This window comes from Dermacentor silvarum, chromosome 6 (genome assembly GCF_013339745.2).
Source record: "Dermacentor silvarum isolate Dsil-2018 chromosome 6, BIME_Dsil_1.4, whole genome shotgun sequence".
Taxonomy (NCBI): Eukaryota; Metazoa; Arthropoda; class Arachnida; order Ixodida; family Ixodidae; genus Dermacentor; species Dermacentor silvarum.
This window is the reverse complement of record NC_051159.1, coordinates 107,638,114-107,648,856: the sequence shown is the minus strand read 5'-3', so window position 1 is coordinate 107,648,856 and position 10,743 is coordinate 107,638,114.

The following is a 10,743-nucleotide window of genomic DNA, read 5'->3' as shown; positions in this document are numbered from 1 at the left end:
ATCCACTAAGTTGGCTCTGTATGCTTTGTGTACGAGAAGACAAGACGCGGGATCCTGTTGGAACGTCGTGTAGTTTGGAAGTGCGGCGCCCAGTCCTGGCTCCTGGAGGGCAATCACGGCTGGTAAAGACTCGAAGGTTTCAAGGTAGAGGCGGAAATTGGCCCGCTTAGTACGGTTCTTAAAGCCTCTACAATTCCATTGTGTTATTGATGTTGAAATGGCCGAATTGGAGGTGGGGGAACGCCTTTGATTAAGGTGTCTCGCCATGGTTAGAATTTTGTAAGGGGGAGGAGGAGGGAGTGGCTGCCCCAGAGCCAGCTCTCTGCGCCACCAAGGGGGTGATTACAGAATGAGCGGGGCAGTTGTCCTCATTCTCCGACTCATTGATCAGACAGTTGAATTTTGAAGGACGAGATACGTCCTTAACGGGCCCCAACCGGCGGAGGAGGCGGGGGTTGTCCATGATGTGTTTTGAGATCATTGCGGGGACGGCAGTCATGACCTTGATCAAGATCTGGTCCGTGGCGGTCTCGATCATAGATCCCAGTTCGGAGGTAAGGCGCTCCTCCATCGCGGAGATGGTTGCCACGAGGGCAGGCGAGAGCTCCGCGTCGCTCTCCATAGCGTCCGAGTTCTGCGGACTCGGAACAGCGGGCGCTAATTTTAATTCTAAATTTTGAATTTTGTTGAGCAAAAGCTCATTTTGTGCCCGGAGCACGTCCATCTGTTTTTTGTATTCCGCGTCGAGCTGGGAGACGGTGGGAGGGGAGGAGGAAGGGCGGGGGGAGGAAGAGACAACCCTAGCCCAGCTGCTCACCTGTTTGCCGCATTGAGGCGTTGATGCCCGGGCGCCGGCAGCGCCATCTGTCTTGAGGGCCGGGAAGTGGCAGGTGTCCTTGCCGCTGGGCGGTGGGGGCGCCGTCTTCTTCCCGTGCGCTGACGTCACCGACAGGGGAGGAGGTGACAGTGTTTTGGGGTCGGCGCCGTGAGCACCACGCGGCGCTCCGCCATTGGCTTCTGGAGTCGGATGACTTGGTGGCTTCTTAGGTCGCCGGGTTGTTCGGGGTTTATGGCGTTTGGCCTTAGTGGCCGGGCAACTTGAGTTGGCGGAATTTTCCCGTGCAGTCGCGGGAGTTGGTTGCATGGGCTTGCCCACAGACTGCACAGGACAGAGCGCATTCAAGAGGTGCCTTCACTCCGTCGGCGGTCGGCACCGTATGGCCACACAGGCCACATTTGTCGTTGTCCGGGCAGGGGCATGTGTCCGCCCGGTGGCCCACAGTGCCGCACCGCCCGCAGGCCGCGATGGTTCTCTTGTACGCACGCACAAGGGTCACCTCTGAGTTATAATGCACAAATCGCGGCACCACTTTGCCCACGAAAGTGAGCGCCGCAACGTTGGAATTGCCAAGCTTGCGGATATCGGCAAGCTCTCCAGCGCGCCACTGGATCTTGTTTTGGAGAGACTCACTGGTCTCGTGGTTGGCTACGGTGATGACGCCGCGGCACACCTCGCCGGTGAGTTTCAGGTGGCCGTGCATGAGGAGCTGGCCTTTTGATGAGTCAAGTTGAAAGTCACGCAGAAGCTTGTCCGCGACGTGCGGGTCTCGGGTGCCTGCGACGATGAGATTTTGCTCCCATGTGGGGAGCAAGCTGAGCGACGCTGCGGCCTGGGTGCCCAAGTAGGCCGCGAACGCTGCTCCTAGCTCGCCATGTTGGTATACATCCTTAAGAGCGATGGTCACCCGGGGCTTCAGGATGATAACAATGTCTTCGCGGTGAAGCCGCGGAAGCGGCTTTGGTTTCCAAACGGGTCCGGGCTTGCGTGGGAGCCCGTCATGAAGCGCTGAAACGCGCGCACTAGCGTTCTGCAGTGTTGAGTGGTCTGCCGACGTGGCGGCTGGACTCTTGGAGTTGGCGTTCCTCTTGCGGGAGCGGCGTTCGACTAACTTGAAGAGTCCCTCGTTCTCGATGGGCGTAGAATCCAGGCTATCAGGCACTGAAGTTGCAGGAATCTCGGACCAGGCCATGGTGTCCGAGGCGGGGCCGCGTTGTAGCTCTTGGGAAGCCATCTTGTCGCGGTAGGGCGACTCACTCGCGACCGAGCGTCGGCGCAGCCGTCAGGCCCAGCGCCGCCGCCACGAGACGCAAATGAAAATCGGCCCTAAAAAGCCGAAAAATAGTCCCACCTGGGTGCGAGTGGTGTCCCCAGGTAGCTCTCAATTTCAGGAAAGCAGTTGCAGCTGTTTTGGTAGGGTTCCAGTCGAAATTCCGTGGCTTCAGCCAAAGTTGGCGGAGCCGATGCACTGCACGTCCGCTCGCTCCGTGCGCTGCGTCTCCCCCCCGTCATCGAGTGAGATGTGTTCATGTTTGCTTGTTCGCGCGTGACACCATGCTTGTTAAGTTAGTATACCTACGTTTACAAATTTATGCGGCCGATAAAACTACTATCGTTAGTTCGTATAGGTGTCCCCTGATTTGCTATCGCAGTCGATGCTTCGCCTTTCGGGCGAAATTGCGACTTTTTTCACTTCTAGTGGATGTTTCTGTCTTATATCATAAAAACGCAAACATCATGTCTTTTTTTTTTTTTCATTTGAATTCTCAGTGAATAAGCTACAGAGAAAAAGAGCTCAAGTAATTTTTGATACATTAGAGTATACTTTCAATAGACTGTTTTAGCAGAGCGCTGTGTACGCTCCGCTGTTATTGCCAATAATAAAATCAATACATTTATACAGGCCTGCCAAAGCCTTCGAAGGCTTGAGCGGCAGAGCCTGGCAGGCAGCAAAACCATACACGGTACACTACAGTGGCGCACCGACGGGGGGGGGGGGGGGGGGGATTCGGGGGTAGTAACCCCCCTCCCCCCCCCTGAGGCCGACTTAACCCCCCCTTTTGTTTAACCCCTTTTCTTTCCTTACGCATTTGAGTGCTACAACTAAGATGTAAGATGCGCAATCGTCTGCACACTCGCAAAAAGCGCATTGTTTTTTACAATTTCAGAGATCTTGGGTGCGCTACTGGTACACTAATAGATAAGCAGCGAACTCGAGTATAACATAGAAGAAAAGTTATTCAATGTTATACAGTGTCTATGAAAAGAATTTCCGTTGAGCATACTTAAACACAGAAACACAGAAATGCGTGTGAACAAAATAACCACACGATAATATGTAACCATACACCAATCTGATCATCATGGTGCAAATAAGTTGCACAATGACATGGATGAACACAAGCAATAACGGTAAGCAAAAGGAACAAATACGCCTTTACAAACAGATATGCCTCAGCAGTCTCTTTAACTTGTATTTCGTTTTTGCACAGATGGTGCTGGGGGCTAACTTATTGAAGTAGGTTGGAACGTAATGGGCGCGAGTTCTAGTGCCGTACAAGGGATCCCTGGGCCTTAAGCAACGGGAAGAAGTGTACGGAACTATATATAGGAATTCACTGGACCAGAAGTGTTTTAAAACAACCGTTTGCATTAAAAGATCATTGAAATTCGGCATCGAAAGTATTTTGAAACAGTCTGCGTCAGCATTCAGGCTCAGATCATAAGATATGTTTTTTAAGAGGGAGTGCAGTATAGCATTTATTCTGTTGTGCCAGCGAACAGCACAGTGCCCGTAAATTGTTATTCCATACCGCAGCAGACTGTAGCCTAAAGCGTGTGTTATTGTTTTCCTTACCGATAATGGCATGTAATATCTTATATTGTACAGTAGACATGATACGGCGCGAAGTTTTTTGCAAACATAAGCAAGGTGGCTGTTCCAAGAAAGGTCGCTATCAAGATATAAACCAAGATACTTTACAACAGATGAATACTGTAATGGTCTACAAGAACAAGATGAACAATCCGAACAATGCAAAACAAGAGGATAATCAAGCGTTACCTTCCTCAAAGGATTATGGAAGCAGATTAATTGCGTCTTGGATACATTAATATTAATTAGGTTATCTCTAAACCAGTCCATAGCTTTTGTGTCACCAGACTGTAAAGAAGTAATTGCTTCATAGTAGCTGTTGGCAGAAGTTACGATCATCGTGTCATCGGCGTATTGATAAAGAGAAACGGGTATCATGCTACAGAGGTCATTTACAAAAATATTAAATAATAATGGGCTGAGTATTAGATCCCTGCGGAACTCCAGCATTAATAATGGAGAATGCGCTATGAACTTGAACTTGAATGCGCTATAACATTTCACCTGAACTGCGTTGATTTCGCTTGTTTGACAAGCGCGTCTTCCAGAGACGCTGGTAACGCGTGCTCAACGTGGCTGTAAAACTACAACGCAAACACTAGACGCACCCTAACCACAGTATATTCTAGGCGCTGTACCATAACGCTCCTGCTCACACGGCTTCGTAGCGGAGCGTGGGCAGCGTTCTTCGCTCCGCTGCCGATGTGAGCGTAGTGCGCATGCGCATTAGTGTTCCTGCTAGCGTTCCGCTGAGCGGCTGTGATCAAATCGTTAGGATACGACGGTCTGAGCGAAGCGGACCGTGAACGCTCTGCTAAAACTGTCTAATGTCGTAATGATTACCTAAACGTATTATCATGCGAACGGTCAAAGACAGGCACTGCCGCAGTACGCAATGTACTTTCTGCATCACGCTGATGGAAGGGGAGGCGGCGTCCTGACAGTGGCGAATAAATCAGTGAGATGTTCTAATATTCCGGAGTTCACTACTATTAACGCGTTAGCGTTAAGGGCCCTGTGCCGGGGTACTTTGGTTTACATTTTTCTTTCTAACCCCACCATATTATATGTGTCGCAGAAAATCCGGCGTCGGCTTTGGCGCCCGCGGCCGAGAAAATCATCCCCAACCACGGGCCCTCCAAATATATTTAGGTATGCCACACCATTCTATCGTTAATGTTGCTCATACCTTGTCTTGCATTCTTGGCAAATTCCTCGCGATCTTGAGATTGACAATCCACAAACAAATGCCATGAAACAAAACACCCAGAGCGCGTGCCTTTTATGTTAAATCTTCTCAGACTGAAATATTGAAAGTACGAAACAAAAACGGGAACCTGAAAATATTGCAATTTTTTTTGGCGCGGCTGTGCAATATCTCCGGGATCACCCCACGCAAGAGGCCGCGTTTCTACCAGAAAGTTCGCCTTCGTGCATAGCGGTCGCCGCCAGTGTTTTCCGGTAACCATTACGGTTGCTTAAGCTGCAGTTGTCGGCAAGCCTGAGAAGCAGTCGGGGATCTTTGAATGCTATCGCGTTCCACTCTTAAAAGCGAAGCTTACGCTTCGTCCCAATTTTTCATGACGATCTTGAAATATTATCGCTCAGAAGTGGTCAAAGCATCTTCGCTGTTGTTTGACGCATGTCCAATTAATTTTCTTGCGGTAGCAATTATAAGGACTCTCCAGGCGCATTTCGGCTGTTGGCGTCGCCGTGATGTTCCGTACAAAGTCCAAGCGCAATAACATCGTGGCCGCGTGCCGTAGGCTGTTTGTGCGAGGGTGAGCCGACGATGGTTGCTCGATCTCGCGCGCAAGGTACGGGGGGGGGGGGGGGGGGGGCGTTCTACTCCGGTGGCTGCTGCGTATGGCACGCATCTTGAAAGCGATCTGCGACGGGGACAGTGCGACGAGTGCTGATAGCTTCGTGTGCGCTGTTTTCTCCGCTTAGTTCGCGTTGAAGCGAACGACAGCACGAAGGTCAATTCGCTCGCGGTTGTGATGCTGTCGCGCTTCCTCACTCCAGCGTTTTGACCGCGAGTTTCCGCCGTCACCGAATGCCATGTGTTCATGTTTGCTTGTGCGCACGTGACACCATGCTTGTGAATTTAGCCAGTAAGCGAATGTTTACAAGTTTATACGGTCGGTAAAACTGTTATCCCTACTTCGTATAGCTGTCTAATAATTTGCTATCGCAATCGATGCTTCGCCTTCAGGGCGAAACTGGGACATTTATTTTAATTCGGAAGCCTGTGATACTCAGGTGCAACAGGCAGGGCAAGCATTTTTATTCTATTAGGTAAATTATTTTTGCCCAACACCTATTTTCTTTTTTTGTACTTCTTGGCTGAAAAGGCAGTTTGGCCGATGTAGGAGTGAGTACATGTAACGGCTGATTCATGCTGCCGACTCGCAGAGGTCGCGCGGCCGAATTTCGTCGCAAAGGGACCGGTTGCATGTATCGCCGCGCAAATGGTCCCTTTGGTAAAAAAATGTGGTTGATCCCTCTTATATAGGAATCGGTATAGAACACGAAAGTGAAACGTGTCTTCACAGAAGTAGTGTAATGTTTATTGCACATTGATATATAATGTCTATTGGTGTTTTGTGGCTAAAGCGCCCTTAGGCGTTGATGCACCCACGCTGACGCCTGGTGGCACGTCTCCTCCATCACGACTACCAACGTCGATGACCATGAGCAACCGTCGTGCATATGGAAGCTGCACTACGCTGCACACGCTAGCACAACGCGAAAGACGAAGCACGTAACTGACACACTAATACAACGCGCAAGACAAAGCACGTAACTGAATCGTCACCGAGTCAAATCAGCGCGTACAGCGCGTCGTAATTGCAGCCTCCGCGATCAACTTCAGAAACATTTTCAGAGCTAATTGCGGAGGCCACGCTCCGCTGTGCTGAGTACGGTGAACGCCACCTAGTAGTGCTTCTGCGAGAACGCGTTGGTAGTGCTTCTTGATGCCAGCGTCCCTTCGAATGCTGGCATCGAGGCGTCGCAGTGCTGAGACCACCGAAGCGTTCACTGTCGGTGCGCGTTAGTGTCATAATGCAGTACTTCTCTTTTCTGCTCGTAGGCGGCGGCACGGCCCCGAGCAAGAGCGCGGGTACACGGAGGAGTGTTAGATATATAAGGCGCGTCTGTGTAGCTCTCTGCAAATGCGTTTGTGGCGCAATGGGTTAAACGCTCGGCGATCTATCGTCGCGGACCGAGAGGTCGTGGGTTCGATTTCCAAATTTTGCATGTTTGTGGAACTTTTTCTTCTGGTTTCTTTCTTTGTATTATGTTCGTGTATGTTCGTGTGACGTATTTCCGTGACGGAAATACGTCAGTGAAGTCTTGGTGGACCCCGGCATAAAACACTTTCGTGTTAAAAATTGTCGCAGTTTCACCCGAAGGGCGAAGCATCAATTGCGATAGCAAATTAGTAGAGAGCTATATGGAGTAAGGATAGTAGTTTTATCAGCTGTATAAACTTGGACATGCAACAGCACTAGCAACGCGCACAACTGTTGTCGACGCCGTCGGCGTTTTGCACGCGTTCGCACCGAACGCGCGCGGTGTTTTTATATAAATACGCATTTGGTGCCGCAGCTAAACGTCGCCTCCCCTCCCTCCCTCCCGTCCACCCACAGCCTTTCGCGCGACGGAAAAAGTCGCGTTTGCTTTCTATATATAGAAAGGAGGAAAGAGACTGTTAATTCTGCAGCCCTTCAGGGAGCACGGCGCAGAGCGCGCGTTTGCTCTCCGACGTGCGTTCGCTCCCCGTGAAAGCGTGCGTCCCTCGCGCCCTTTCACTCGCACATACAGCGTCCGGAGCGCGGCGATGATTTCATCGCCGTTGACGTCATACAGAACCTGACGGCGACGGCAGAAATCAGCTTTGGAGTGTACATATAATTGCTATCGCAATAAAAGCCACTGTTTTGGGTCAGTATAGGGAGCCTACATGCAAGCGCTGTTTTCGCTTGCATGTAGACTCCCTAGGTCAGTCGCTCGGCTACTCGAATGCTGGTGTGAATGATCCCTAACACGAACCACGAAGTGTTGGTGGATACACATCGACTGGCTTCATTGTGGTGGGAAGGGATGCTATTGCTGATGTTCTGATTGGTTCATCATACAGGTGCATCTTGGTTATGAAAGATGCTGTAGCGGAGGCCTCTGTATTTATTTTGACAACATAGTGTTCCTGTTTTTGTTTTCTTGTGGGGAGCGAAATTTGCTCTCTTAAGCGCACGTATGCCTCATTTTCCGTTGTTTTTTCCCTTCGTCATTGCTTCGGTCGGACATGATTGGCGACGCCGTTACAGCTAGGATTGGCGCACTCGGCGCTCTGAGTGATAAGAGGAATGGAAGATAGGACGTTACAAAATATGGGCCCAGATAACTAATTCGCGAACGTTCGTGGTGATCGTGGCGAAAGCTGGTACCGCCGTGTTTGTAGATAAATCGAAGCAGACGGCTCGCTGGGCTTTTTGGCGCCACGTGGAAAATGTAAAGCATGTCTTTCTGACATTACACTTGGTGGCGGCGTTGACAGCTCGGCTGCAGCAGCTACAGTAAGCACGATGGAATTTTCCGCTTATCGACTTCGCGTGCGGCAATAGAATTGCCGCTGGCGGAATCGGCACCCGATTCTCGTAAATCGTGGACACCTTCCGTGCTCTAGAGGTTTTGGCGAGAATTTCGAGGCGCCAGTGTTTACCAGAGATGAACACCGGGCTTCATGACCACGACCAGGAAGGATGAAGACTTCTCGTGCGCAGTGAGGTGTGTCTGGCGGAGTGGTGTGGCACCGACGATCGGACGCGCAACGTCACGTTTAGCCAAATCGGAGGCTCTATACCACGGGGCTACGGCGACGAGCTTCGCTTCGTCACGTGCAGCTCTCCGAGTAAGTTCCAACGAAAAAAAAAAAACATGTCTGGAAAAGGTAACACAAAAGAGGACAGGCGCTCGTAGTAGCTTAGAGCTCGCTCCTCTTTTCTGTTTAGCCAAAACGCTTTCGCTGAACGTATTGCATCTATACTGGCGTCGTAGCAAAGTTGTGTCGCTTAGCTTTTCTTCAGACGCGCGCTTGCTTGCATTTGTCCCATACTGAACAAGAGCAGCTAGCAGCCCAATGCCCTGCTGTTCACCGCTGCTTCCATTCACTGGGCGGTATAGCTTCGGCGAAGTCACTCAGCGAGCAGCGTAGTGCCGTGATGGAGGGTTATTAATTGTGGCCGGCCGGGCGATCAGCTGGCTGGAAGGACTGGGCAGCACCAGCCATCGCTTTGTGTTATTGTTGTTGGTGATGCTGTTTGTCGCTTCTGCGCTGCCCGGGTTTTGCCTCGTTCGCAAGCTATAGAATACCATTCCAAGCGGCATCACGGCAGCGAAGTTGTTCATATATATAGTACCCCTTTGTTCGCTGTGCCACCGCTACGATTTTCCTGACCACTCGTTGCGACGGCCGATCCATCAGGGTTTCCCCGAGACCGCGATAGCGTGTCTTAGCTATAGCTACTTTGCGGCGTCGTTCTATGCTTGTGATAACGCGTGCCATTCCCCGGTGGCGCCGCTATTCGTACTGCCGCAGTCATTGCTCCTCGTCTGTGCATGTTGCGTGTCTACGCTTTCAAATTCGCTGTTTACAGGCATTGTGTCGTGTCGGAATAACTTTCATTGTAAGTGTTACAAAAAGCGATGTAGAGGAAATAAAGAGATCAAACTAGGACAGTAAGTGAGACAGCCGCACAGAGATCCACAGGATGGAGGCACCGCGCATGACGTCAGTGTCCACAGCAAAACCTTCACTGTTAAGTCTTCGCCTACTGTGAACAACATTTCCGCAGAGGAGCAGAAACGTTGTCGTTGCGTCCTCCTTTGTGGCTGACGTCACATTTATTTATGTTATGACATATTTTTTTCACCTACGCACGGCGTTATAAATTGTGGATCACCAGTTTGCGTGAAAACAACCGCTGTCGACAGGTGCTCTTTCTTTTGTGTCATACACGTATTTTCTGCTGTGCCTGGTTTTATTTGGTATACGTCGTGTGATAAAATAAACTTGACAAAAATGCCAGAATTTCGTAGATGGCAAAAAAAAAATAAAAAAATACGCCCGCCATATTCTACAGGGGACAACCGACAGGGAAATGAATAGCCGAAAAGCGGAAACGGAGTACAGTAAACAACTTGATAGCTGGTGTGAGTAAACTACTCGCGTTAACCGTTGACGAGTGAACGGAGAAACAGAGCTGGGTATAATGTAACGACTCCTTTCAATTCATTCTAAACCTTTCTCGTCACCCGCCGTGGTGGTGTGTAGTGGCTTTGGCGTCGCGCCGCTGATTAAGCCCAATGGCGTGGGATCGAATCCAGGCCGTGGTGACTGCATTTCGATGGGAGTGAAATGCAAAAAAACGCCCGTGTTCCGTGCATTGCTAGACGGTGCCCGTTAACGAAGTTCGGGTGGTCAAAATCATTGGGGCGTCTCTCGCTAAGGCGTGCCTGATAATCAGATCGTGGTTGTGTCTCGTGAGACCGCCAGAATATATAATTTTATATTATTATTTTGCTGCGCCAGACGCACTTGTGATACCGGCTTCCTTGTGCCGCTGTATAACCGGTGACAGTTGGTAGCAGCTGTATACCGGTCCGTGTTATCAAGCTGCGCGGTTGTCGGTATAGCATGTTCCATGTCGCGCTTTATTTGCTATCTGCATGCCAGTGATGGCTTACAATTTTTCGCAGTTCGTAATAGGCGCGCTTGCCGCCGAGAAGCTTTTTTTTTATCGTGGGGCACAAGTTTACATCGCACAAAGGGTCTCTTTTATCCCTATCCGTCTTTTCCTTGCGTACGGCACTGTGCGTTACAATTACCGCTTTTACCTCGCAATTACCGCAGTTACCTCGGCGGGTTTTTCGAACTTTCACTTCATTCTGAATCTTTCTCGTCACCCGCCATGGTGGCGTATAGTAGAAGTATAGTGGATTAGTAGCGTAGTCTAGCTGGAATAAT